A 26,848-nucleotide genomic window follows, 5' to 3' on the forward strand; every position below is an offset into this window, starting at 1 on the left:
AAATGCATAGGCTATGCAAGGTTTAGAGCCCATGCGACTCTGCTACTAGCAATACTATCAAATGATTGGCTGGGTTACATGCAGAGCGTCTGGGTTTGGTTGGGGGTCCCCACAGTCTGCCTAGGCTAGATGCAGTTAAAAATTCTCATTAGATACACAGGCGATGCAGCTTGCTTCGCAGCTGGGCTAATACGCCCAAAGTATTGGTAGACTCTATACTAAATAAGGAAGGATTCACTGACTGTGGTGGCCCCTCCGTGGGCCATGGCGATTGGTGGAGATTTGGTGGATGATTATAGGAGAAAGCTCCTTAATAGAGAAAGTTGGTGGATTTATACTTTAAATACACATGTACCAGCAGGTTTAAACATCAGACATGATTTGATGTATCATTATGAGTGATCATTTATAGATTATTATTATATATGTTCCTTTTTTCTTCTTTTCTTTTTCTTTTTGATTGTTTACATTTATATGCATTGTTTCTATGCTATACGATTTTAACATGGTATGTGTGTTTAAATTTCTGATTAACTCAGCCTTGAGCAGGTGCATAGCAGGACATGACATATAAATACCACTTCCTTGCTGTTTTTTTGCTATGCAATGATTAAGAACTCGTATATATATTGTGCAGAAAGAAGGGTGAAAGTCCGCCCAGGCGGGAGGAAATTGGAGTTTCATAACACATATTTGAACTGGAGAGGTATTAGAGGCCTGCAATGGCAACAGGTACTAATGGAGGTAATCAAGGTAGGGAGAGAGGCAAGAGGTCCGGTCATCTTAGTTATACAGGCCGGGGGAAACGACATAGCTTATCACAAGAGCGCATAACTAATGGCAATAATGAAACTAGACACTGAGCGCTTCAGAGAATTTTTCACAAAACTAACTATAGTATGGTCAGAGATTGTGCTGAGAATGGTATGGCAAGGTGCGTGAGACATCACGGCCATCGAACGGACAAGGCAGATAATAAATATTCGGATGGCAAAATTTATAAGATACAGAGGCTGTGTAGTGATACGACACCGACAACTGGAATGAGATAAAGCAGGTCTCATATGGCCCGACGGTGTTCACTTAATGGATATTGGACTGGACATATTCCTGTCAGGACTCCAGGACGGAGTGGAACAAGCGTTAAGAGTGATAGATGGGGGTCGGAGTCCTGCATACGAGTAAGCAGGATCCTCCGTGGCCTGGAAATAGAAAGGACATGTTGGAGAGTTACACTTGTTGGCCAACTTGCCGGTGTGGAGACTGGAGACACAGGGCATGCTGCAACAAGTTGAATTATTTTAGAAATAAAATGCATTTCTAATGGAATGAGTATAAACAGTTAATAAAGCTGTGACCGATCCTCACCCATCCAGTTATAAGAGTGACATGATTGTATTGTCAATGAAAGGGGGACGATAGGGGGCTGAGCATCTGGGTTTGGTTAGGGGTCCCCACAGTCTGCCTAGGCTAGATGCATTTAAAAATCATTATTAGATACACAGGCGGTGCAGATTGCTTCGCAGCTGGGTTACTATGCTGACTAGCAGACACTGAAGCTTTGGAGCAGACCTCTGAGTAAACAGCTCTTCAGACTCAACCATCTGTGTTACCCCAAGCCATACTGTATGTATTTTTTTACGGTTAAAAGGGGGGGGGGAGACCCAACCCACCTCTAATTGATGATGGCAACGTCACGTAAAACAAAGCAAGGGGACTTCAAAAAGAGTCTCCATATTTTCCAAAAATTTGTGGCACAGATCCCACTTAAGTGCCATCAATTGTCACAGAGTTGCTTAAAACGGTTGGTTAGAATGAGTACCACACACTGCTACTATGCCAAAATTATTTTCCAGACAAGATGCAGCTAAAAATTATTAGTAATTTGCAAGCTGGTGGAGCTTAGTATAGATGGCATAATAGAATGAGTACCGCACACTGCTACAGGCCCAAAATTATTTTCCAGACAAGATGCAGCTAAAAATTATTAGTAATTTGAAAGCTTAAAACAGTTGGTGAGGTGATTTTACGAAATCCTCAAGCTTTTACATTCTCCAGGATGACACAGGGGTAGAAAAGTCCTTGCGGATCCATGATTTGTTCATCTTTATGAACGTGAGTCTGTCTACATTATCAGTGGACAGCCGCGTGCGCTTATCTGTCAGCACACCACCAGCAGCGCTGAACACACGTTCAGAGAGAACGCTGGCTGCGGGGCATGACAAGATCTCCAAGGCATTAGTGGCAAGCTCCGGCCATTTATCCTGATTAGAAGCCCAAAAAGAGCAAGGGTCCAGTGACACAGTCATGGCTTTGATGTTTACTTGGAGATATTCCTGTACCATCGTCTCTAGGCGTTGACTATGTGTCAGACTTCTGGTCTCCTGTGGCCTTGCAAAGGATGGGCTCAAAATGCTGTGAAATGATTCCGCAAAATTGCTGTTACCAGCAGATACTGTGTTTCTGTTACGGTTTGAGTGCTGTACACTAGACAGTCCCACGGTTGGCAAGTTAGAACTGTGAGATTCACTACGTGCACCACTGGTGTTTTGTGGAAAAGCACATGTAAGATTCTGCAACAGTCTCTGCTGACTAGTGTTGAGCCACCCCCGTAGTGTTCGAGTTCGGTTCGGTTCGTCGAACACCCGTGTGTTCGCCGAACTGTTCGTCGAACTGTTCGTCGAACACCTTCGAACACCGTTAAAACCAATGGCAGGCAAACAAAAACACATAGAAACACATAGAAAACACCTTCAAAGGTGTCCAAAAGCTGACAAACTGCTCAGAAGACACAACTAACACATGGAAAAGTGACAAGTACATATAGTCATGCGAAAAGAAAAGAGGTGGAGGAGTAAAAGGAGGGGGAGACACAGATATAGGCATGTCATGCCCTTCTAAAATCCAAAAAGTGAGAAGCCGAGACGGCCAGTCCGCTCCTGCCCGTGCCACCTCCGTGTCGCCGGGTTTGTGCCAGAGCCGTGGTGAACCCTGACGGCCAGCCCCCCTCTCCCAATACTGGTGCCTGTCCGCTGGTGGGTCGAGAGAGCCCCCCTGTGGTGGAGGCAGCTCTAAGCTTTTTAATTTAAATTGTCCCTCTAATTTGAATGAATACACTTTAAATCCATTTACAAGGATCTATTGGAGGGCAAGTCTCATGCCAGCAGCCGCGTAATTCCAGCTCCAGTAGCGTCCACTAAAGCTGCTGCAGTTAAAAAGCTTTTATAAGGATCGAGCTCGGCTGTCCACCGCAAGGCATCCTAGTGCCAGTCCCAGCCCCTATGCCTTGGGGTGCCTCCTGATGCTCTTCACTAAGTATCCCGTGGTCCCGAAGCATTTCCTTTGAAAAAATTAAGTGTCCAAACTACAGGTGGTGTAGCTTGCTTAACAGCCGGGATAATCCGCTGACTAGCAGACACTGCTACTAGGCACAAAGTATTTCCTGGGCTAGATGCAGTTAAAAATTGGTAAGTAGATACTCTCGTTGGATGCTGAGAAAGCATTCCATAGAGTCTCCTGGCACGCCATATATGATTCTCTTAAAAAGCTTGGGGTAGGGGTCTAGGGGACCCTTTTATAGCCAAAATCACGGCCCTGTATCACAATACGTCACCTAGGCTGAAGATAAATGGAACTGTAGCACCGAGGGCTCGGTTGCTACAGACGTATTGCACCTCACCCAGAGGTGTGATATCTCACTCTCAGATAAGGATGGAGTGTGGATCAGGACCCGACACCTGCATGCATTACACCACATTGCCGTGGGGCAGGGCGACCAATATGCCCCTGAGATGGGCACGACAGTCCCTGTCCCTGGCTGGAGTGGGGGGAGGGAACACTGAGGAAGGGGAACCCTGCAGTGCAGGAGCAGGGAGGAAGCAGTTCCTGGGTGCATTGAGAAGGGAGTATAAAAGGTGGGCACCATCTTAGTTCAGTGCAGAGAAGTCTGAGCAGAAGTGGCAGGGAGCAGGGGCTCTGCATGAGCTCTGCTCCGGAGGCGGGCCTAGTAACAGAGGCCCAGGCCTGCAAGAGGGAGAAGGAAGGAAGAGGAGCGGAGAAGGCTCCAGGAACGAGGAATGAAGGGATCCCAGGGGTGCGGACGGGCGAGTCGCCACCGCACGCCCGAATCCACCTGCGTGGAGGGGTCAGGCCAAAGGGGGAGACCGGTCCCCGAACTAGTGGAGGCAGGAAACGACCCTCAGCTAGAAACCGGAGGCTCTGACATTTTATGTGGCGCAGCCCCTTGCTCCACCCGCTAGGAAGGCACCACATAGGGTCAGGGAAACTGGCGCCAAGTTTACCAAGAGGAGGCCCGAGGCAGCCGGACAGAAGTGTTGGTAAGAAAGGCCAGACAAAGGACACACAAAGGGGGTCCTGTGAAGCGCTCCAAAGTTATCTGGGAGTTGTCTGAGCCCCTCACCTGGTGAGCACAGTACGACGTGGGCAGCCGTTACCTGCAGACGTGGTCTGGATAATAAGAACTGTGAGTAAAGGCCCTGAACTGCATCACTGACTCCGTGTCGTTACTGCTGCTGCCCTGCACCATCACCCCCATCCTCCGCATACACTGCCCTGAGGCTATACTCCTCCCGTGGGGAGTTATGCTACGTTCTGCTGCACCCACAACACCAGCCTTAGCGGTCTGCCTTGTAGCGGCGGTTCACTCTGACCGCAATCCACGGGTGGCGTAGTCGGACATTTAAACATCAAAACCACATAAATAGTTCCGCCACTGGTTTGACCGCCCTGAGCCACGGAACCGGATCGCCGCCACGAAGACTACAACCACCAGCATCCACCAAAAAGGGTCCGGCTCCGGGTGTCCCAAGGCCCAGGGGGTGCGTCAGAACATTTTCATCACCTTTCACAATCACCAATGGGACAAGGCAGGGATGTCCTCTGTCCCCTCTCTTATACATCCTAGTGACGGAGCACCTGCTCTCATCAATTCGCCATAACCCCAATATTAGGTGGATTGAGGTGGGAGGCACCGAGTACAAGTCCTCTCTATTTGCTGATGATGTCCTAGTATATATCACTCAATCACATATATCCATCCCTGCTGTTATGGCTGAAATAGATCACTTTGTTACATGGTAAAATTTTAAAATCAATGCAGCGAAGTCTGAGGCCCTCGATGTCTCCCTCCCTAAATCCATATAGGATTCCATCCAGCCCAACTTTCCCTTTGCCTGGCCCTCACAGGGTATCAAATACTTAGGAATTCCTATTCATAGAGACCACTCCCATCTATGTTATCTTAATTTTGGGCCCTTTATTGAACAATTCCATACAGACCACGGTTGGCAAGTTAGAACTGTAAGATTCACTACGTGAACCACTGGTGTTTTGTGGAAAAGCACATGTACACCGCGTTCCAAATTATTATGCAAAAAGTGTTTAGGAGTGATAAGGGAAGAATTTGTTTGTTTGTCAGTTAAACTCATTGATGGTGATGTGTGTCAGGGCTCTTTATATCACTGTAAGCAATTGCAGACACCTGTGCTAATTAGTTTGGCAGGTGTGTCCAATGAAAGGCAAGACTACTTAAGAAGGCTCTCTCACATTATTAAGCAGCCTACATTTTCTGCCAAAATGGGAAAGAAAAAGGATGTGTCGGCTGCTGAGAAGCAACAAATTGTGGAGTGTTTAGGTCAAGGCATGACTACAATCAACATTGTGCGATGATCAGGATGAAGTGTCTTGGCAATCAAGAAGTATGTAGCTGATTCACAGTACACACGTGTGCGTGCTGATAAGGGCAAATTGAGGACTCTTTCCTACAGGCAATTACGTCAGGTTGAAAGAGCAGCGGCAAAAAAGCCTTGTCATAGCAGCAGACAAGTTTTTGAAGCTGCTTGTGCCTCCAACGTCCCCCGAACAACAAGATGCAGGGTCCTTCAGAGGTTTGCAGCTGTGCATACGCCATCCTGTCGACCTCCTCTATCCACTTCACACAAGCAGAAACGGCTCCAGTGGGCCAAACATTACATGAAGACTGCTTTCAAAACTGTTTTGTTCACGGATGAGTGCCGTGCAGCGCTCGATGGTCCAGATGAATGGAGTGGAGGATGGCTGGTTGATGGACACCCCACGCAAACACGGCTACAGCGCCAACAAGGAGGAGGTGGAGTAATGTTTTGGGCTGGAATCATGGGGAGAGAGATTGTCGGCCCCTTTAGGATCCCTGAAGGCGCTAAAGATGAACTCCATAATGTATGTGGATTTTCTCAAACAGCACTTCCTGCCATGGTTCAAGAAGAAGAACCGTGTATTTCACAGCAAGATCATTTTTCTGCATGATAATGCACCATCTCATGCTGCACATAAAACATCTGCATCTCTGGCTGATATGGGCATAAAAGGGGACAAACTTATGGTGTGACCCCCATGCTCCCCTGACCTCTACCCCATTCAGAACCTTTGGAGCATCATTAAAAGGAGTGTCTATGATGGCGGGAGGCAGTTCACATCTAAGCAACAGCTCTGGGAGGGTATTCTGTCCTCATGCAAAACAATTGAAGCAGAAACCATCCAAAACCTGACAAATTCAATGGACGAGAGAGTTCAGAAGCTCCTTTCGAACAAGGGGTCCTATGTGAAAATGTAACATCACCTAGAATAAAGTTTTGAGTTGAAAACTGTTTGATTTCAGTTTCTAACAACCTGCTAATGCTTATAATTTCAAAAATGACCATTTTTTTGGTCTTTATTAAAATGAAAAGGTTGATCGAAAAGTTTGGGGGATCTAAGAGTGTGGCAACCCAGTAGTCATGATTACTTCGAATTCTGACAATATGAGGGTCATGCTGCAGGTAGTGCAGGAAGAAGGCACTTATGTGTCTTGCGCATCTCGGAGCCCCAAAATTATTTTCCGGGCTAGATGCAGCTAAAAATTATTTTTAATTTTAAATCTGGTGAAGCTTATTATAGATGGCCTAATAGGATCAGTGCTGCACACGGCTACAAAGCCCAAATTATTTTCCAGTCAAGATACAGATAAACATGATTAGTAATTTGAAAGCTTAAAACGGTTGGTAGGGTGATTTTAACCAATCATCAAGCTTTTACTCTCCCCAGGATGACACAGGGGTAGAAAAGTCGTTTCGGATCCATGATTTGTTCATCTTTATGAACGTGAGTCTGTCTACATTATCAGTGGAGAGCCGCGTGCGCTTATCTGTCAGCACACCACCAGCAGCGCTGAACACACGTTCAGACAGAACGCTGGCTGCGGGGCATGACAAGATCTCCAAGGCGTAAGTGGCTAGCTCCGGCCATTTATCCAGATTGGAAGCCCAAAAAGAGCAAGGGTCCAGTGACACAGTCGTGGCTTCAATGTTTACTTGGAGATACTCCTGTACCATCGTCTCTAGGCGTTGACTATGTGTCAGACTTCTTGTCTCCTGTGGCCTTGCAAAGGATGGGCTAAAAAAGTGGTGAAATGATTCCGCAAAATTGATGTTACCAGCAGATACTGTGGTTCTGTTACGGTTTGAGTGCTGAACACTTGACGGTCCCACGGTTGGCAAGTTGGAACTGTGAGATTCACTACGTGCACCACTGGTATTTTGTGGAAAAGCACATGTAAGATTCTGCAACAGTCTCTGCTGATACTCCTGCATGCGTGCATCCCTTTCTATGGCAGGAATCATTTCTGCAAATTTACTTTTGTACCGGGGATCTAACAGTGTGGCAACCCAGTAGTCAGGATTATTTCTAATTCTCACAATTCGAGGGTCATGTTGCAGGTAGTGCAGCAAGAAGGCACTCATGTGTGTTGCGCATCCAGGAGCACCAAGTCCCTGTTGTGTTGGTGGCGAGGTAACAATCATGCTTCCTTCCTCTGTCCTCTCCCCCCAACCTCGCACAACAGAAATGTGATCAAGGTCTCCCTCATCTGATGAGTCTTCCATCAGTTCGTCCTCCACTTCTTCCTGGGCTCCTGCACCTTCCTCACTAGTTTGGCTGCTACCATGCGCCCTGGTAAAATCATCTCCCCCACCCTCACATGCCTGCCGCCCTGGTGCTGCCGACCGTCTGGACCTTGCAGATGTTAGCCCTTCCGCATACAACTCCTCCTCCTCTACTTCTTCCACCTCCTCTTGTGCCACCACCTGACTCCGAATTCTGTTTAACATGTGCTCCAGCATGTAAATCACCGGAATAGTCATGCTGATAATGGCATCGTCAGCACTAAACATCTTCGTCGCCATTTCAAAACTGTGCAGAAGGGTGCATAGGTCCCTGATCTGAGACCACTCCTCCAGCGTGATTTGCCCCACCTCTGAATCTCGTTGGCCCAGGCTATACGTCAGAACGTATTGCACCAGGGCTTGTCGGTGCTGCCACAGTCGCTGCAACATGTGCAGAGTTGAATTCCACCGGGTAGGCACATCGCATTTTAGCCGGTGAAGTGGCAGGCCCAACGACTTCTGTAGAGATGTAAGTCGCTGAGCTGCGGGATGCGAACGGCGGAAGTGAGCACACAGCGACCGTGCCCTCTGCAGAAGGCCATCTAGTCTGGGATAGTGGGCTAAAAATTGCTGGACAACCAGGTTCAACACGTGAGCCATACAAGGCACGTGTGTGACATTGCCCCGGCGAAGGGCCGCACCCAGGTTTGCAGCATTGTCGCACACGGCCTTCCCTGGTTTCAGGTCCAGTGGAGACAACCATTCATGAAATTGGTTCTCCAGAGCTGACCACAACTCCTCAGCTGTGTGACTCACATTTCCCAGACATTTCAATGTAAAAACCGCCTGATGACGTTGAGCCCTACTGCCAGCATAGTAAGGAGGTGTGCAGGATCCCTTCTGCGCAGTTAGAAAGCTTGTGGCATGACCAGACAGGCTTTGGGTGCAGGTGGAAGACCGAGAGGAGGTTGAGGAGGCAGAAGCAGTGGAGGAAAAATGACATAAAGAGGATTGACGCACAACTCGTGGGGACGGCAAGACTTGGACAGCAGCCCCTTGTCCTGCTGTCACCATAGTTACCCAGTGCCCAGTCAGCGACATGTAACGCCCCTGTCCATGCCTGGGGCACTGCGACGGACATAAGGTCTCGAAAATCCTCTGTGTCCACCAGGCGGAAAGGCAGCATTTCTGTAGCCAAGAGCTTGCAGATGGTGAAATTCAACCTCTTAGCTTTCTCATGGCTAGGAGGAAATGGTCTTTTACTTGTCCACATCTGAGGGACCGAGGGCTGGCTATTGTGCTTAGACGGGGTTGATAAGGGTGTCCCCGGCAAACTGCCGGTCTGTGAGGAAGATGCAGGCGGACATGTTAGGTTGCCTTGATCCAAAGGTGGTGCTATCGATGTCGGACTGCGCTCAAGACCAGCTGGTGTTACCACCTCCAAAGAAAATGATGACCTGCCAATCACGCTGGCTGTTGCGGGTAAAGAGGTGGCAGGTCTGCGCCCCAAAACAGGTGTGACTGCTGTCCCCCCAGTCACAGAGGATGAAGAGGCCGCGGATGCACAAGATATGGCAGACGGTGGTTGGCCCGGCCGGCTAGACCGCATTGTAGCACACTGAGCTTCCCACTGCAACTTATGCTTCATGTCCATGTGCCGGTTCATGCATGAAGTACTCAAACTATGTATTTTTTGGCCTCTACTTAGCTTTTGCTGACAAATGTTACAGATAACACGAGTTGGGTCATCTTTATCGATCTGAAAAAATGCCCAGGCTATGCAAGGCTTAGCACCCATGCGACCTGAAGAGCCACCACGACTTGTGGTGAGAGGCAGAGTTGTGTTTGAGGATGCAGTTGTTGACGTGCTTCCAGTACTACGTCTCTGTCCAGGAAGGCGCAACCTGACCTCGTCGTCACTAGCATCTTCCTCCACCTCCTCTGCTGACCTCATCTCTTGGCTGACTGTGGGTTGACAGTAAGTGGGATCTCCGACCTCATCATCATCACCCTGTGCGTTATCACACCCGTCGTCCTCAGAGCCAACCTGTTCCTGCCCTGACAAAAAACTAAAGTTGTCGCTCCAATCAGGTATTTGAGTCTTATCATCGTCTTCCTCATTGTCTCCACCAACAGGAGTTACAGTTTGGGAATGAGGGTCTACATTATGGTCAGAACCTTCTGCGTCTGGTCCTGGATCCGACTCATAAAGATTCTGGGCATCAGTGCAGATCATTTCCTCGTCTGGATTCATAGAAGCGCTGGAGTCGACCTCTGATTCCCAGGCTATAGTATGAGTAAACAGCTCTGCAGACTCAACCATCTGTTCTACCTCATACTCAGACGGGCAGCTGGAGATTTGGGAGCTGTGAGGAAGCAAGTGCGATTTGGGTGACACCTTTGAGGACTGGAGTATTTGTGATGTTGAAGTTGATGTGGAGGAGAGCCCACTTAAAGGAGCACTTGATATCCGTTGAAGCACCTGCTGTTTTTGTGCCTCATCTGGAATTTGTAGCGATTGGCGTGGCCGTAAGAAAGGGATCTTATCACATTGTCCGCTAAAAGAAGTAGACATTTTAGTTTGGCTGGAAGATGGTCTTTCTTCTGCACCTACCCCACGGACACAACCTTTTTTCCCCTTCCCAACACGCCTATTCCCCTTTCCACCAGCAGCAGGCCTTTTTCCACTCATTTTGGTGGTTAACTAATTCACAACTCTGGAGTTGTTTGCACAAAAAAACAATGGATGGTAACCGAGCAGAGCTGAGTGGCCAAACTGTGGTATTAGGCCAAAACTATTGGCTGGGTTAGATGCAGAAAAAAATTATTTTTAATTTGCAACCTGATGGAGGTCAGTATAGATGGACTAATAGACCAAGTCCCACACACTGCTAGAAGCCCAAATATTTTTTCAGAGCTAGATGCAGAAAAAAATTATTTTTAATTTGCAACCTGATGGAGGTCAGTATAGATGGACTAATAGACCAAGTCCCACACACCGCTAGAAGCCCAAATATTTTTTCAGAGCTAGATGCAGAAAAAAATTATTTTTAATTTGCAACCTGATGGAGGTCAGTATAGATGGACTAATATACCAAGTCCCACACACCGCTAGAAGCCCAAATATTTTTTCAGAGCTAGATGCAGAAAAAAATTATATTCAATTTGCAACCTGCTGGAGGTCAGTATAGAAGGACTAATAGAACAAGTCCCACACACTGCTAGAAGCCCAAATATTTTTTCAGAGCTAAATGAAGAAAAAAATTATTTTTAATTTGCAACCTGATGGAGGTCAGTATAGATGGACTAATAGACCAAGTCCCACACACTGCTAGAAGCCCAAATATTTTTTCAGAGCTAGATGCAGAAAAAAATTATTTTTAATTTGCAACCTGATGGAGGTCAGTATAGATGGACTAATAGACCAAGTCCCACACACTGCTAGAAGCCCAAATATTTTTTCAGAGCTAGATGCAGAAAAAAATTATTTTTAATTTGCAACCTGATGGAGGTCAGTATAGATGGACTAATAGACCAAGTCCCACACACCGCTAGAAGCCCAAATATTTTTTCAGGGCTAGATGCAGAAAAAAATTATAATCAATTTGCAACCTGCTGGAGGTCAGTATAGAAGGACTAATAGAACAAGTCCCACACACTGCTAGAAGCCCAAATATTTTTTCAGAGCTAAATGAAGAAAAAAATTATTTTTAATTTGCAACCTGATGGAGGTCAGTATAGATGGACTAATAGACCAAGTCCCACACACTGCTAGAAGCCCAAATATTTTTTCAAAGCTAGATGCAGAAAAAAAATATTTTTAATTTGCAACCTGATGGAGGTCAGTATAGATGGACTAATAGACCAAGTCCCACACACCGCTAGAAGCCCAAATATTTTTTCAGAGCTAAATGAAGAAAAAAATTATTTTTAATTTGCAACCTGATGGAGGTCAGTATAGATGGACTAATAGACCAAGTCCCACACACTGCTAGAAGCCCAAATATTTTTTCAGAGCTAGATGCAGAAAAAAATTATTTTTAATTTGCAACCTGATGGAGGTCAGTATAGATGGACTAATAGACCAAGTCCCACACACTGCTAGAAGCCCAAATATTTTTTCAGAGCTAGATGCAGAAAAAAATTATTTTTAATTTGCAACCTGATGGAGGTCAGTATAGATGGACTAATAGACCAAGTCCCACACACCGCTAGAAGCCCAAATATTTTTTCAGAGCTAGATGCAGAAATTTTTTTTATTCAATTTGCAACCTGATGGAGGTCAGTATAGATGGACTAATAGACCAAGTCCCACACACTGCTAGAAGCCCAAATATTTTTTCAGAGCTAGATGCAGAAAAAAATTATTTTTAATTTGCAACCTGATGGAGGTCAGTATAGATGGACTAATAGACCAAGTCCCACACACTGCTAGAAGCCCAAATATTTTTTCAGAGCTAGATGCAGAAAAAAAATATTTTTAATTTGCAACCTGATGGAGGTCAGTATAGATGGACTAATAGAACAAGTCCCACACGCTGCTAGAAGCCCAAATATTTTTTCAGAGATAAATGAAGAAAAAAATTATTTTTAATTTGCAACCTGATGGAGGTCAGTATAGATGGACTAATAGACCAAGTCCCACACACTGCTAGAACCCCAAATGTTTTTTCAGAGCTAGATGCAGAAAAAAATTATTTTTAATTTGCAACCTGATGGAGGTCAGTATAGATGGACTAATAGACCAAGTCCCACACACCGCTAGAAGCCCAAATATTTTTTCAGAGCTAGATGCAGAAAAAAATTATATTCAATTTGCAACCTGCTGGAGGTCAGTATAGAAGGACTAATAGAACAAGTCCCACACACTGCTAGAAGCCCAAATATTTTTTCAGAGCTAAATGAAGAAAAAAATTATTTTTAATTTGCAACCTGATGGAGGTCAGTATAGATGGACTAATAGACCAAGTCCCACACACTGCTAGAAGCCCAAATATTTTTTCAGAGCTAGATGCAGAAAAAAATTATATTCAGTTTGCAACCTGATGGAGGTCAGTATAGATGGACTAATAGACCAAGTCCCACACACCGCTAGAAGCCCAAATATTTTTTCAGAGCTAGATGCAGAAAAAAATTATATTCAATTTGCAACCTGCTGGAGGTCAGTATAGAAGGACTAATAGACCAAGTCCCACACACTGCTAGAAGCCCAAATATTTTTTCAGAGCTAGATGCAGAAAAAAATTATTTTTAATTTGCAACCTGATGGAGGTCAGTATAGATGGACTAATAGACCAAGTCCCACACACCGCTAGAAGCCCAAATATTTTTTCAGAGCTAGATGCAGAAATTTTTTTTATTCAATTTGCAACCTGATGGAGGTCAGTATAGATGGACTAATAGACCAAGTCCCACACACTGCTAGAAGCCCAAATATTTTTTCAGAGCTAGATGCAGAAAAAAATTATTTTTAATTTGCAACCTGATGGAGGTCAGTATAGATGGACTAATAGACCAAGTCCCACACACTGCTAGAAGCCCAAATATTTTTTCAGAGCTAGATGCAGAAAAAAATTATTTTTAATTTGCAACCTGATGGAGGTCAGTATAGATGGACTAATAGAACAAGTCCCACACGCTGCTAGAAGCTAAATATTTTTTCAGAGATAAATGAAGAAAAAAATTATTTTTAATTTGCAACCTGATGGAGGTCAGTATAGATGGACTAATAGACCAAGTCCCACACACTGCTAGAAGCCCAAATATTTTTTCAGAGCTAGATGCAGAAAAAAATTATTTTTAATTTGCAACCTGATGGAGGTCAGTATAGATGGACTAATAGACCAAGTCCCACACACCGCTAGAAGCCCAAATATTTTTTCAGAGCTAGATGCAGAAAAAAATTATATTCAATTTGCAACCTGCTGGAGGTCAGTATAGAAGGACTAATAGAACTAGTCCCACACACTGCTAGAAGCCCAAATATTTTTTCAGAGCTAAATGAAGAAAAAAATTATTTTTAATTTGCAACCTGATGGAGGTCAGTATAGATGGACTAATAGACCAAGTCCCACACACTGCTAGAAGCCCAAATATTTTTTCAGAGCTAGATGCAGAAAAAAATTATATTCAGTTTGCAACCTGATGGAGGTCAGTATAGATGGACTAATAGAATGATGCTATGCCCAAAAGATTTTACTTCACTAGGTGCAGTAAAAAAATTGGTATTCTATACACAGGTGGTATATCTTGCAACACAGATAGGCTACTCCACTGACTAACACACTCTGCAATAGGCCAAAAAAGATTAGCTTTGCTAGATTCAGCCAAATGCTGTGAAAAAAACTTGCACAGCACTGGCACAGACCTGCCTGGCAAAAACTGATAGGAACTGATGTAACCTAGTCCTGAAAAGGACTCCAATTACAATTAGTCTTTACTCCCACAATCTATCTATTTAAGAGCACAGACCTGCCTGATAAAAGTCATAGGAAATGCTGTAACCTAGTCCTTAAAAGGACTGCAATCACAACTATTCCCTACTCCCAAGCTATCTGTATATTTGTGCGAAAATTGGCTTGAAATTAACAAGGTATAGCGCACACAGCAACAGCGGTGCCGTCTAACACGCAGCTGCAGCAGTGAGAAAATGGTGGCAACGGGGAAAATGGCTTGGTCTTATAGGGCAAGGACATGTGACATACACTGCCAATCACACATGCCCTTGCTTGTGTGAAAAAAAGCACTTCGCTCCGTGTGTGCGCTGCTGATAGGCTGACAGATTGCACCTCCCCACTGCAAATGCGGGAAAGAGAAAAAAAAATGGAGATCTTCATTGTTCCTGCAGAGATCCATCCCCTGCCCCTCCCCCCGCCCCGCTGTACACTCAAACTGCGTATTAACATTAATTTTCATCATTACTGAGAAAAAATCCAGTTATGATTTTGGTGCACGAACAGTTATCGAACATAACCTCGAACAGCCGAATTTTTCTCAAATTGTTCGTGTTCGCCGACCGGCTCGAACACCTCCCAAAACAGCTCGAATTTGAGATTGGCGAACAGTTCGAGTAGAACAACGCTCATCTCTACTGCTGACACTCCTGCATGCGTGAATCCCTTTCTATGGCAGGAATTATTTTGGCAAATTTACTTTTGTACCGGGGATCTAAGAGTGTGGCAACCCAGTAGTCAGGATTATTTCGAATTCTCACAATTCGAGGGTCATGTTGAAGGTAGTGCAGCAAGAAGGCACTCATGTGTCTTGCGCATCCAGGAGCACCAAGACCCTGTTGTGTTGGTGGCGAGGTAACAATAATGCTTCCTTCCTCTGCCCTCTCCCCCCAACCTCGCACAACAGAAATGTGATAAAGGTCTCCCTCATCTGATGAGTCTTCCATCAGTTCGTCCTCCACTTCTTCCTGGGCTCCTGCACCTTCCTCACTAGTTTGGCTGCTACCATGCGCCCTGGTAAAACCATCTCCCTCACCCTCACATGCCTGCCGCCTTGGTGCTGCCGACCGTCTGGACCTTGCAGATGTTAGCCCTTCCGCATACATCTCCTCCTCCTCTACTTCCTCCACCTCCTCTTGTCGCACCACCTGACTCCGAATTCTGTTTAACATGTGCTCCAGCATGTAAATCACCGGAATAGTCATGCTGATAATGGCATCGTCAGCACTAAACATCTTTGTCGCCATTTCAAAACTGTGCAGAAGGGTGCATAGGTCCCTGATCTGAGACCACTCCTCCAGCATGATTTGCCCCACCTCTGGATCCCGTTGGCCCAGGCTATACGTCAGAACGTATTGCACCAGGGCTTGTCGGTGCTGCCACAGTCGCTGCAACATGTGCAGAGTTGAATTCCACCGGGTAGGCACATCGCATTTTAGCCGGTGAAGTGGCAGGCCCAACGACTTCTGTAGAGATGTAAGTCGCTGAGCTGCGGGATGCGAACGGCGGAAGTGAGCACACAGCGACCGTCCTCTCTGCAGAAGGCCATCTAGTCCGGGATAGTGGGCTAAAAATTGCTGGACAACCAGGTTCAACACGTGAGCAATACAAGGCACGTGTGTGACATTGCCCCGGCGAAGGGCCGCACCGAGGTTTGCAGCATTGTCGCACACGGCCTTCCCTGGTTTCAGGTCCAGTGGAGACTACCATTCATGAAACTGGTTCTCCAGAGCTGACCACAACTCCTCAGCTGTGTGACTCACATTTCCCAGACATTTCAAAGTAAAAACCGCCTGATGACGTTGAGCCCTGCTGTCAGCATAGTAAGGAGGTGTGCAGGATCCCTTCTGCGCAGTTAGAAAGCGTGTGGCATGACCAGACAGGCTTTGGGTGCAGGAGGAGGACCGAGAGGAGGTTGAGGAGACAGAAGCAGTGGAGGAACTTCGAGATAAAGAGCATTGACGCACAACTCGTGGGGACGGCAAGACTTGGACAGCAGGCCCTTGTCCTGCTGTCACCATAGTTACCCAGTGCCCAGTCAGCGACATGTAACGCCCCTGTCCATGCCTACTCGTCCAAGTGTCTGCGGTGAAATGCACCCTGTCACACACAGAGTTTCTCAAAGAAGCGGTGATGTTGTGTGCGACATGCTGGTGGAGCGCAGGCACACCTTTCTTTGTGAAGTAGTGCCGACTGGGCATCTGGTACTGGGGCACTGCGACGGACATAAGGTCTCGAAAATCCTCTGTGTCCACCAGGCGGAAAGGCAGCATTTCTGTAGCCAAGAGCTTGCAGATGGTGAAATTCAACCTCTTAGCTTTCTCATGGCTAGGAGGGAATGGTCTTTTACTTGTCAACATCTGAGGGACCGAGGGCTGGCTGTTGTGCTTTGACGGGGTTGATAAGGGTGTCCCCAGCAAACTGCCGGTCTGTGAGGAAGATGCAGGCGGACATGTTAGGTTGCCTTGATCCAAAGGTGGTGCTCTCGATGTCGGAGAGCGCTCAACACCAGCTGGTGTTTCCACCTCCAAATGAAAATGATGACCTGCCAATCACGCTGGCTGTTGCGGGTAAAGAGGTGGCAGGTCTGCGTCCCAAAACAGGTGTGACTGCTGTCCCCCCAGTCACAGAGGATGAAGAGGCCGCGGATGCACAAGATGGGGCAGACAGTGGTTGGCCCGGCCCGCTAGTCCGCATTGTAGCACAGTGAGCTTCCCACTGCAACTTATGCTTCATATCCATGTGACGGTTCATGCATGAAGTACTCAAGCTATGGATTTTTTGGCCTCTACTTAGCTTTTGCTGACAAATGTTACAGATAACACGAGTTGGGTCATCCTTATCGATCTGAAAAAATGCCCAGGCTATGCAAGGCTTAGCACCCATGCGACCTGAAGAGCCACCACGACTTGTGGTCAGAGGCAGAGTTGTGTTTGAGGATGCAGTTGTTGACGTGCTTCCAGTACTACGTCTCTGTCCAGGAAGGCGCAACCTGACCTCGTCCTCCTCCACCTCCTCTGCTGACCTCAGCGACTGGCTGACTGTGGGTTGACAGTAAGTGGGATCTGCAACCTTGTCATCATCACCCTGTGTGTTCTCACACCTGTCGTCCTCAGAGCCAACCTCTTCCTGCCCTGACAAAAAACTCAAGTTGTCGCTCCAATCAGGTATTTGAGTCTTATCATCGTCTTCCTCATTGTCTCCACCAACAGGAGTTACAGTTTGGGAATGAGGGTCTACATTATGGTCAGAACCTTCTGCGTCTGGTCCTGGATCCGACTCATAAAGATTCTGGGCATCAGTGCAGATTATTTCCTCGTCTGGATTCACAGAAGCTCTGGAGCCGACCTCTGATTCCCAGGCTATAGTATGAGTAAACAGCTCTGCAGACTCAACCATCTGTTCTACCCCATACTCAGACGGGCAGCTGGAGACTTGGGAGCTGTGAGGAAGCAAGTGCGATTGGGGTGACACTTCTGAGGACTGAAGTATTTGTGATGTTGAAGTTGAGGTGGAGGAAAGCCCACTTAAAGGAGCACTTGATATCCGTTGAAGCACCTGCTGTTTTTGTGCCTCATCTGGAATTTGTAGCGATTGGCGTGGCCGTAAGAAAGGGATCGTATCACATTGTCCGCTAAAAGAAGTAGACATCTTAGTTTGGCTGGAAGATGGTCTTTCTTCTGCAGATGTTACTGTTGCTTTAACACCTACCCCATGGACACAACCTTTTTTACCCTTCCCAACACGCCTATTCCCCTTTCCACCAGCAACAGGCCATTTTCCACTCATTTTGGTGGTTAACAAATTGACAACTCTGGAGTTGTTTGCACAAAAAACGATGGATGGGAACCGAGCAGAGCTGAGTGGCCAAACTGCGGTATTAGCCCAAAACGATTGGCTGGGTTAGATGCAGTAAAACAATTTTATTACATACACAGGTGGTGGAGATTAGTATAGATGGACTAATAGAATGAGTCCCACACACTGCTACAAGCCCAAAATTATTTTCCGAGCTAGATGCAGATAAAAATTATTTGTAATTTGCAAGCTGGAGGAGCTTAGTATAGATGGACTAAGAATAAGTCCCACACAATGCTACAAGCCCAAAATTATTTTCTGAGCTAGATGCAGATAAAAAGTATTTGTAATTTGCAAGCTGGTGGAGCTTAGTATAGATGGCCTAATAGAATGAGTACCACACACTGCTAATATGCCCAAAATTATTTTACAGGCAAGATGCAGCTAAAAATTATTATTAATTTCAAAGCTGGTGGAGCTTGGTATAGATGGCCTAATGCAATGAGTACCACACACTGCTACTATGCCCAAAATTATTTTCCAGGCAAGATGCAGCTAAAAATTATTAGTAATTTGAAAGCTGGTGGAGCTTAGTATAGATGGACTAATAGAATGAGTACCACACACTGCTAATATGCCCAAAATGATTTTCCAGGCAAGATGCAGCTAAAAATTATTATTAATTTCAAAGCTGGTGGAGCTTGGTATAGATGGCCTAATACAATGAGTACCACACACTGCTACTATGTACAAAATTATTTTCCAGGCAAGATGCAGCTAAAATTATTAGTAATTTGAAAGCTAGTGGAGCTTAGTATAGATGGCCTAATATAATGAGTACCACACACTGCTAATATGGCCAAAATTATTTTACAGGCAAGATGCAGCTAAAAATTATTATTAATTTCAAAGCTGGTAGAGCTTGGTATAGATGGCCTAATACAATGAGTACCACACACTGCTAATATGCCCAAAATTATTTTACAGGCAAGATGCAGCTAAAAATTATTATTAATTTCAAAGCTGGTGGAGCTTGGTATAGATTGCCTAATACAATGAGTACCACACACTACTACTATGCCCCAAATTATTTTCCGAGCTAGATGCAGATAAAAATTATTTGTAATTTGCAAGCTGGAGGAGCTTAGTATAGATGGACTAAGAATAAGTCCCAAACACTGCTACAAGCCCAAAATTATTTTCCGAGCTAGATGCAGATAAAAATTATTACTAATTTGCAAGCTGGTGGAGCTTAGTATAGATGGCCTAATAGAATGATGCTATGCCCAAAAGGTTTTACTTGGCTAGGTGCAGTTAAAAAAATTGTATTCTGTACACAGGTGGTGTAGCTTGCAACACAGATACGGTACTCCACTGACTAACACACACTGCAAGAGGCCAAAATGGATTTGCTTAGCTAGATTTAGCCCAATGCTGTGAAAAACACTTGCACAGCACTGGTACAGTCCTGCCTGCTTAAAGTCGTAGGAAATGCTGTAACCTAGTCCTCAAAAGGACTGCAATCACAACTATTCCCTACTCCCAAGCTATCTGTATATTTCTGAGAAAATTGGCTTGAAATTAACACTGAAAGTATAGCGCACACAGCAACAGTGGTGCCGTCTAACACGCAGCTGCAGCAGTGAGAAAATGGTGGCGACGGGGAAAATGGCTTGGTCTTATAGGGCAAGGACATGTGACATATGCAGCCAATGACACATGCCCTTGCTTGTGTGAAAAAAAGCAGTTCTCTCCGTGTGTGCGCTGCTGATAGGCTGACAGATTGTACCTCCCCACTGTAATTGCGGGAAAGAGAAAAAAAAATGGAGATCTTCATTATTTCTGCAGAGATCCATCCCCTGCCCCTCCCCCCGCCCCACTTTACACTCAAACTGCGTATTAACATTGATTATCAGCATTACTGTGAAAAAATCCAGTTATGATTTTGGTGCACGAACAGTTATCGAACATAACCTCGAACAGCCAGATTTTTTTCAAATCGTTCGTGTTCGCCGAACGGCTCGAACACCGCCCAAAACAGCTCGAATTTGAGATTGGCGAACAGTTCGAGTCTCTAGTAATCATGCTGTTGGGATGCCGCTGGGCTAAGGCTATGTTCACACATTGCGTTTTTGCTGCATTTTTTTCTGCCGCAAAACCTGGTCTCTCGGCAGGAGGTTTGTTCAGGATTTTCCTTTAATTTTTGCTTGGTTTTTGGCGCTTTTTTGGTACGTTTTTGCTGCATTTTTTCACTATCGTTTTGTCTCTTTATGCATGTACATAAAGATCAGTAAAAAAAAACCTCATTCTGTTTTTGGCACAAAAACGCTGAAAAAACACTGAAAAATCTGACACCTGCATTTGGTGCATTTTTTCAGCCTTTTTTTTTACCACCCATTACTTTGAATGGGTGAAAAAAAGCTAAAATGATGTGTGCATGAGATTTCTGGAATCTCATAGACTTTGCTGGTACTGTAAAACGCAGCTGCAAATTTGCATAAAAAAATGCATCAAAAAACACAACAAAAACGCAATGTGTGAACATTGCCTAACAAAGGGAGTGATCTCCCTTTGTTATACTGTTCACTTAATGCTATCACTACTAACAGCGATGTCCTAGGATTTGAGCTTGGTCTGGTCTCAGCACACACAGTAGGAGCTTAGTTGTGGATAACAGCTAGCTCCTGCTATGAATGCCATGGGCAGAACTCCTGTGCCCATGTTATTCCTGAGATATACTTGTACACCTGGTTGCAGGAAATCACCTGCAATATGGTAATACTTTTTTTGGGGGAAGGATATAAGCACAGTGTATGAATTTATTATCATATTCCATATAAGCATTGAAATTATACTACACGGTACAGTACTAGTTTCTTTCTCTGTCACATATAATTGTATTATGGCAATCTCATGAACTCTGTACATTACTCATTCCTTCCATAACTGACAGAATTGGAGAAAAATAAAATTAAGTTTAAAAAACTTTAACATCACCTCCCGCTTACCAAATTTTAAAAAAAACCTATGTAAGTGGCCCACAGTGGGGTGTACATTTCTTATGCACAAGTACTAAACAAAAAGTTGATAATCATTAAGTGCTTCACCAAGGTAAATACAAGTTTGAAAACACATACCCGGTAGACTGTAATCCCACAAGGGCAGAGATCCTATCTGTACCAGTCTGTCATTGTTAGTTAGTTAGCTGTATTTTATGTTTGTGTTTTGAATGTAACCTCTTCTCATGTACGGTACCATGGAATCAATGGTACTCTAAAAATAAAAAATAGTAATAATAATAATAATAATAATAATACTACCAACTCTGTAGACACAAAAAATGTCTGATGGCTGAAGCCAAAAAAGAGTTCCCCATTAGAGAAATCCATTAATGAATAAATCTCAAAGTATGATATTGTAAATCAATTGAAAGATATAATAATAAACCTTAGTTATAGTGAAGGTGGATACCTTAATGAAGCTCATCAAGCGTACTGTACTATAATTCTAAAGGCAATTTAAATGATTAAACAAATAAGTGCTAAAACAGCAAGATATGACTAACCCACCAAGCACACTCAACATGCATTTCACAACAACTTCATCTAGTAACACCTGTCTTTCTGTAAGGATTCGTACAGATGACCATATAATTCTGGCTAGTGCTATACATCATTTTGAATTTATTCTATGTGACTGTGCACATGACCAATCTTTTCCTCGGATCAAGCTGGACCTAGGAAAAAATCGTGCCATGAACGATTTGCCTCTATAAAGACATGGGGATCTCCCGTGGGCATAATACTACTCAGACAACTCAGGGTGAGGGTAAAACAGTGTGGCAATACTTTATTGAACCACCAAACAGACAATAACATATAGAACGGTCCCAGCAAATGCACAAGATGATACAATTTACAGAGTCTCGTCCTTCCGCTGGCTCGCCAAGATTAAAACCGCCTGTGACCTAGAGGCGGAGTGCTCAGTCAAAGCTTATATATATAAACAGAAACTCTCTCTTAGAGAGGAGTTCACACAGGCAGGTTCCTGGTATGACGAGAAACACCTTAATGTGGCTACCAGGTACATATGAATTGCCCAAATTTTGCGCTAAGATTTCTCATTTATTTCTATTTTCTAGAGCAGTAATGCTATTCAAATTTCATACATTTTATGTTTGCATACTTAACGTTGCAGTAGGCTACTTTGTTTGTTAGTTATATATGGAGGTAGCTTCTCCTAGTAAGCACCTGTACCCACCTATTTCTTGCTTTGGAAGTGCCGGACAGTTTTTTCTGTTTCTATGTATAAGCTTTGACTGAGCACTCCGCCTCTAGGCCACAGGCGGTTTTAATTGCAGCAGGATCTTGCATTCCCACACACAAGCAGACTTTCGTCTCTTAGAGAGGAGTTCACACAGACAAGTTCCTGGTATGACGAGAATCACCTTAACGTGGCTACCAGGTACACACTAATTGATATAAATACACACAGTACTACCTCGTTCCCTGTAAATAATGTAGGTTCAGATAGTACTACCTTTCTGTCTCTCCCTGCAAATTATGTAGACATGTGATTACAATTATGTAATGACATACTACCTCTGTTTCTGTAAATGAATTCAATACAAGAAGTACAGCCTCTTTTGTCTGTCCTTGTAAATAATACAAAATAACCTGTAAGTTAGGTGTGCAGGTATTATCAAATCCTATAACTTGAAGCATAAGAGACTTGGCACTCGGAAATATGAAGATGAATACTTTTTAATATGGCATAGGAATCCAAACAAATACAAACATTTAGGTCTGTATAAGACCTTCATCAGTGTGAGAATTGCCCAGGAAGGTGAACTCTAGCAGGGAGATAAGTGCAAATAGCAACCACGGTGTCCACCACTGGTAATAGGAAGGGCATTTGCACAGTTGCTACTTGAGCTTATCTTACTGCTAGAGTTCACCTTCTTGGGCAATTCGCACACTGATGAAGTTCTTATACAGACCATAACATTTGTGTTTGTTTGGATTGTTATGCCATATTAAAAAGTATTCACCTTCATCTTATACTTCTTGTAAATGATGCAGGCACTAGTGATGGGCGAGCACTAAAATGCTCGGGTGCTCGATGCTCGGGTCGAGCAAATTGGAATACTCGGCTGCTCAACCTGAGCAACGAGCCCAAGTCTATGTAAGTCTATGGGAAACTCGAGCATTTTTCAGGCGGCTCCCCCCGGCGGTCTGCAGAGGGCCTAAAAATTGCCCAAATCGATGGGAACAGTGCTCAAATGACATGGGAACAGCATGGGGAAGACCATTGGAAGCATTTCTGACTCCCAGGTCACTGTTGTCAACAAAGTTGTCAGAGGTATTACTCCACTTTTACGGACTCACAATAAAACATACAAAAATGAATGCAAAATGGATTTTCCTGGGAAATATGTTCAGGAACATCCTTTCCAGGGTAATGACTTGTATATAAGGCAAAATAAATAACCAAAACCAAAAATACTCCTCCACACGTTTTTGATGCGTTTTTGCACTTTTGCATTTCTTTCAACCAAGACAAATGCATTCACTGGGAAATGTCATTTTAACATTTTACAACCTTATCTTGCCATGTGGTGTGTGACACATCATCAGACACATGCATACAGTGCTGAAAAGTCATGGGAACAGCATGAGGAAGACCTCTGGAAGCATCTCTGACTCCCAGGTCACTGCCTAAAAGTGTGCCCATCATAAGTGATCCTTGGAGCATGCGAAGATGCCTCCCGCCATGCACCTGTCGTTGCAGACTTGCAACAATCACCATTCACGTCCTTGTCCCAGTGCAGCGTTCAGTTGTCCCTACCCCATTCCTTGGAATGTAAGCGCAAGTATGCAGCCACCCACCCACCCACAGGCTGCAATACTATACTGTCAAATTTTTGACAGCTGCTTGCACTTGAAATGCGGCCTTTTAGGCTCGTGGAGGCGGAAGCTGTCCAGAATCTTATGGTGGCGGTGACCGGGTGTACATACTCGGTCCCCAGCCGCCACTATTTGTCCCAGTGTCGTCTCCGCCTTCCACAAGCACGGGTCCCACAACATTACCCGTGCCCTCCCCAGTGAACTTACTGGGAAGGACCGCCCACCCACAAACACGTGGTCAAGTGAATGTGGCCAGGGACGGTACGGAGCCAGTCCACAGCTTTTTTTGCTGAGTTGTATTTCACCACAGCAATATTGTTTAGCTTGGTGAAAGGACTTGGGAAACTATATCTACACCAGCTCCCATTTCTCCCAGGAAGTCCTATAAAGCTGCTTTCACTTGAAATGTGGCCTTTTAGACTCGTGGAGGTGGAAGCTTTTCACAACCTCTTGTCGGCGGCGGCCGGGAGTCCATACTAGGCCCCCGGCCGCCACTATTTCTCCCGGTATCGTCTCCGCCTTCCACAAGCATGGGTCCCACAACATTACCCGTGCCCTCCCCAGTGCACTTACTGGGAAGGACCGCCTAACCACAAACACGTGGACAGGTGAATGTGTCCAGGGACGGTACGGAGCCAGTCCACAGCTTTTTTTGCTGAGAGTTGTATTTCACCACAGCCATATTTTTTAGCTCGGTGAAAGGACTGGCATAGAGGGAAACCGTATCTACTCTGGGTGTCATTTCTCACAGGAAGTCCTTTAATGCAGCTTGTTGCAGAAGGAATGACAGCCCGTCCAACATCAACTCGCACTTGTCGGTGGTGCTTTGACACACAAACATCTTTCTTTGAGCATTTAATTTCATGACTACAGAGTTGGGCAATGGCCTGATCTGCAATGCGGTTTGAGAAATAACATGCATAAGCATGTCCGATCCACATTAAAAAAGCAGCCATAGAGTGTCCGGGAACCTTCCACCACACTTTTCTTAGCCAGGGTGGCTTCTCGGCAGGGTTGGACGGGCCCACCAGAAAACCGGAGACTCCTCCGGTGGGCCCTGGCTTCTCCTTTAGGAGAGTTCATAGTGCCGAGGTGAGGCCATGATGATGATAGAGGCCACCATCTGCTTAGTTTTCTGTTACTTGGAATGCAAGCGCAAGTATGCAGCCAGCCACCCACTTACCCACAGGCCGCAATACTAAACTGCCAGATTTCTGGGCAGCTGCTTGCACTTGAAATGTGACATTTTAGGCTCGTGGAGGCAGAAGCTTTTCACAACCTCATGCCTCATGTCCATACTCGGTCCCCAGCAGCCTCTATTTCTCCCGGTGTTTTCTCCACCTTCTACAAACGCTGGTCCCTGAACATTACTGCTGGTACTTTTCTGTGGGAATCTGCTTGCCTCATACCAGCCTGGAATATTTCCAGTAATTTATGGTACGACGCCATGGTATTAGCACTGCCCCCAGTACCAGTAGAGAAGCCATCCTAAATTTCCTTCTCTGGAATATTATTTGGTAGACTGAGTGGCTGCCCAAATACATTAGTTTTTCACAAATGAGCTGAAGATAGAGTGGCAGTAGGTGCAAGTTTCTCCATCCTGTTAGATGTCAGATGGTGAAGGCAGCACATTGAATCAGTGGTTAGCACTGAAGCCTTGCAGTGCTGGGATCCTGGCTTCAAATCCCAGCAAGGACGACATCTGCAAGGATTTTGTATGTTCTCCCCGTGTTTGCGTGGGTTTCCACCTCAGTAAAAAAGCAGCCATAGAGTGTCCGGAAACCTTCCCACACACTTTTCATAGCCAGGACAGCTTCTCGGCAGGGTTGGACAGTCCCCCCAGAGAATCCTCTGGTGCGCTATGGCTACTACATCAGGAGAGTTTATGATAGCGCTAACTTTGCAGCTGCGGGGGAGAAAGGTGAGCCCTCAGAATCAAATCCTCTGGTGGGCCCAATGTTTTTCATTCTGAAACAACTTCTCAGTGGGAGTTGTATTTCACCACAGCCATATTCTTTAGCTCGGTGAAAGGACTGGCATAGAGGGAAACCGTATCTACTCCGACTGTCATTTCTCCGTCACCAGGTTCCGCCCATTGTCACACACGACCATACCTGACTGTATGTTCAGCGGTGAGAGCCACAGATCAGGCTGCTGTGTTACCGCTTTCAAAAACTCTGCAGCGCTGGGTGATTTGTCACCTAAGCATTAAACATGTCATCTTCAGCACAGCCTGTTGCCGCTTGGCCAAGGCAGTGCTGCAGTGCTTTCAGCTTGTGACTGATGTGGTCATTTCGGAGATAGAGGAGGAGGTGCAGGAGCTGAACAATGTGATTACATTGAGGTTACATTGGTGACTCTGTTTTTTATACTAAAGGAAGATCCTACTGTTTTTTTACATTATTTTTTAAGACAAATGCATTCACCGTGAAATCTTATTTTAACATTTTACAACCTTATCTGGACATCAGGCGGCCCTTACAATTCTTAAAAGACCAGCAGTCGGCCCTCGCTATTGTTAGAGAGCCGTCAGCTGGCTATGTTTTGTTGTTCCCATTTTTAACGAGTGGGTCTCCTATACTGTTATTGCATATGCAGTGACTGCAAGGTCTGTGTGTAATCACCCTGTATGCTTCTTGCATCTCATCGTGCTCCGCCTGCAATGCATCCTCTTTTATTGTGAGCAGAGAGCGTTTCAGAAGACAGAGAAGCGGGATGGTGACGCTAATTATGGCATCATCGCCGCTCACTATCTTGGTACATATGTCTGACATCC

The sequence above is a fragment of the Phyllobates terribilis genome, unplaced genomic scaffold, assembly GCF_046119375.1.
Source record: "Phyllobates terribilis strain yellow unplaced genomic scaffold, ASM4611937v1 Scaffold_1__5_contigs__length_1240528914, whole genome shotgun sequence".
In the NCBI taxonomy this organism is placed as follows: domain Eukaryota; kingdom Metazoa; phylum Chordata; class Amphibia; order Anura; family Dendrobatidae; genus Phyllobates; species Phyllobates terribilis.